General features: G+C 37.5%; 1 pseudogene; it reads right to left on the bottom strand.

Moving 5' to 3' along the window:
* Positions 1 to 1,074: 1,074 nt before the first annotated feature.
* On the bottom strand, positions 1,075 to 1,255 carry LOC125163190 (uncharacterized; annotated as a pseudogene).
* Positions 1,256 to 4,015: the final 2,760 nt, after the last annotated feature.

The raw sequence follows: 4,015 nt of genomic DNA, 5'->3' as shown, positions 1-4,015 counted from the left end.
ATAGTCAAATTAACAAAATACTCGGGCAAGGAGAGAATCATGAAATCAACAAGGGAAAAAAAGTCCCTAACCTACAAGGGAAGACAGATCAGGTTTGCATCAGACCTATCCACAGAAACTTGGCAGGCCAGAAAGGAGTGGCAGGATATATTCAATGTGCTGAATCAGAAAAATATGCAGCCACGAATTCTTTATCCACCAAGGCTGTCATTCAAAATAGAAGGAAAGACAAAAAGTTTCCCAGACAAACAAAAATTAAAGGAGTTTATGAACACTAAACCAACCCTGAAAGAAATTTTAAGGGGAACTCTCTGAGGGGAGAAAAGATGAAAATATACATACATACATACATACATACATACATACATACCAAAAGCAACAAAGATTAGAAAGGACCAGAGAACAACACCAGAAACTCCAACTCTACAAGCAACATAATGGCAATAAATTCATACCTTTCGGTACTCACTCTTAATGTCAGTGGACTCAGTGCTCCAATCAAAAGACATAGGGTAACAGAATGGATAAGTAAACAAGATCCATCTATATGCTGTTTACAAGAGACCCACTTTAGACCTAAAGACACCTTCAGATTGAAAATAAGGGGATGGAGAACCATCTATCATTCTAATGGTCAACAAAAGAAAGCTGGACTAGCCATACTTACATCAGACAATCTAGACTTTAAAATAAAGACTATATCTGGGGCGCCTAGGTGGCTCAGTCAGTTGAGCGTCCAACTTCGGCTCAGGTCATGATATTACAGTCCGTAGGTTTGAGCCTCACATCAGGCTCTGTGCTCGCAGCTCAGAGACCAGAGCCTGCTTTGGATTCTTTGTCTCCCTCTCTCTGACCCTCCCCCACTCATGACCCTCCCCCTCTCTCTGTCTCAAAAATAAAATAAACTTAAAACAAAAAAAAAAAGACTGTATCAAGAAATGCAGAAGCGCATTATATCATAATCAAGGTGTCTATCCACCAAGAAGACCTAACAATTGTAAACATTTATGTGCCAAATGTGGGAGTACACAAATATATAAATCAATTCATCACAAACATAAAGAAACTCATTGATAGTAATACCATAATAGTAGGAGACTTCAAAACCCCACTCACAGCAATGGCAGATCATCTAATCAAAAAATCAACAAGGAAACAATGTCTTTGAATGACACACTGGACCAGATGGACTTAACAGATATATTCAGAACATTTCATCCTACACTTGATCTTAGCCAAAAGGCCGAGAAGTGATCAGAACATTTCATCCTAAAGCATCAGAATACACATTCTTCTCCAGTGCACATGGAACGTTCTCCAGAATAGACCATACACAGGGACACAAATCAGCCCTGAGTAAGTTCAAAAAGATCGAGATCATACAGTGCATATTTTCAGACCAAAATGTTATGAAACTCAAAATCAACCACAAGAAAAAATTTGGAAAGTTAACAAATACTTAGAGACTGAAGAACATCCTACTAAAGAATGAATGGGCTAACCAAGAAGTTAAAGAGGAAATTAAAAAGTATACGGAAGCCAATGAAAATGACAACACCACGACCCAAAACTTCTGGGACTCAGCAAAGGCGCTCATAAGAGGAAAGTATATAGCAATCCAGGCCTTCCTAAAGAAGGAAGAATAACATCTGATACACAACCTAAACTTACACCTTAAGGAGCTGGAAACAGAACAGCAAATAAAACCCAAAACCAGCAGAAGACAGGAAATAATAAAGATTAGAGCAGAAAGTAATGCTATCAAAACCAAAAAAACAGTAGAACAGATCAATGAAACCAGAAGCTGGTTCTTTGAAAGAATTAACAAAATTGATAAACCACTGGCCAGTTTGATCAAAAAGAAAAAGGAAAGGACCCAAATAAATAAAATCAAGAATGAGAGAGATCACAACCAACACAGCAGAAATAAAAATAATAATAAGAGAGTACTATGTGCAATTATATGCCAATAAAATGGGCAATCTGGAAGAAATGGACAAATTCCTAGAAACATATACACTACCAAAACTGAAACAGGAAGAAATAGAACATTTTAACAGATGTATAACCAGTAAGGAAATCGAATTAGTAATCAAAAATCTCCCAAAAAACAAGAGTCCAGGGCCAGATGGATTCCCAGGGGAATTCTACCAAATATTTAAGGAAGAGTTAACACCTATTCTCTTGAAGCTGTTCCAAAAAATAGAAATGGAAGGAAAACTTCCAAACTCTTTCTATGAAGCTAACATTACCTTGATTCCAAAAACAAACAGAGACCCAACTAAAAGCAGAGTTATGGACCAATTTCCCTGATGAATGTGGATGCAAAAATCCCCAACAAGATATTAGCCAACTGGATCCAACAATACATTAAAAAATTTATTCACCATGACCAAGTGGGATTTATACCTGGGATGCAGGGCTGGTTCAATATCCACACAAAAAATTAACGTGACTCATCACATTAATAAAAGAAAGGACAAGAACCATATGATCCTCTCAATAGATGCAGACAAAGCATTTGACAAAATACAGCATCCTTTCTTGATAAAAACCCTCCAGAAAGTAGGGATAAAGGAGCATACCTCGAGATCATAAAAGCCATTATGAACGACCCAACGCTAATATCATCCTCAATGGGGAAAAACCGAGAGCTTTCCCCCTAAGGTCAGGAACAAGACAGAAATTTCCACTCTCATCACTGTTATTCAACATAGTATTGGAAGTCTTAGCCTCTGCAATCAGACAACACAAAGAAATAAAAGGCATCCAAATCAGCCAGGAGGAGGTCAAACTTTCACTCTTCGCAGATGACATGATACTCTATATGGAAAACCCAAAAGATTCCACCAAAAACTGCTAGAATTGATTCAAGAATTCAGCAAAGTTGCAGGATATAAAATCAATGCACAGAAATCGGTTGCATTCCTATACACCAACAATGAAGTGACAGAAAGGGAAATCAAGGAATCAATCCCATTTACAGTTGCACCAAAAACCATAAAATACCTAGGAATAAATCTAACCAAAGAGGTGAAAAATATGTACACTGAAAACTATAGAAAGCTTATGAAAGAATTGAAGAAGACAAAAAAAAAAAAAGAAAAGAAAAGGATTCCATGCTTCTGGATAGGAAGAACAAATATTGTTAAAATGTCGATACTACCCAAAGCAATCTACATATTCAATGTAATCCCTATCAAAATAACACCAACATTCTTCACAGAGATAGAACAAATAATCCTAAAATTTGTATGGAACCAGAAAAGACCCCAAATAGCCAAAGAAATCTTGAAAAAGAAAACCAAAGGAGGAGGCCTCACAATCCCAGACTTCAAGCTATACTACAAAGCGGTCATCATCAAGACAGTATGGTACTGGCAAACGAACAGACACTCAGATCAGTGAAACAGAATAGAGAACCCAGAAATGGACCCACAAACGTATGGCTGAGTAATCTTTGACAAAGCAGGAAAGAATATCCAATGGAATAAAGACAGTCTCTTCAGCAAGTGGTGCTGGGAAAACTGGACAGCGACATGCAGAAGAATGAACCTGGACCACTTTCTTACACCATACACAACAATAAACTCAACATGGATGAAAGACCTAAATGTAAGACAGGAAGTCATCAAAATCCTCAAGGAGAAAGCAGGAAAAAACCTCTTTGATCTTGGCCACAGCAACTTCTTACTCAACACGTCTCCAGAGACAAGGAAAACAAAAGCAAAAATGAACTATTGGGACCTCATCAAAACAAAAAGCTTCTGCACAGTGAAGGAAACAATCCGCAAAACTAAAAGGCAACTGACAGAATGGGAGAAGATATTTGCAAACGACATATCAGATAAAGGGTTAGTATCCAAAATCTATAAAGAACTTATCAAACTCAACACCCAAAAAAACAAATAACCCAGTGAAGAAATGGGCAAAAGACATGAATAGACACTTCTCCAACGAACACATCCAGATGGCCGACACATGAAAAAATGCTCAACTTCACTCATCATCAGGG

This window comes from Prionailurus viverrinus, chromosome A3 (assembly GCF_022837055.1).
Source record: "Prionailurus viverrinus isolate Anna chromosome A3, UM_Priviv_1.0, whole genome shotgun sequence".
NCBI lineage: Eukaryota > Metazoa > Chordata > Mammalia > Carnivora > Felidae > Prionailurus > Prionailurus viverrinus.
The sequence above is the reverse complement of the archived record's forward strand: the minus strand, read 5'-3'. Positions and strand labels throughout refer to the sequence as shown.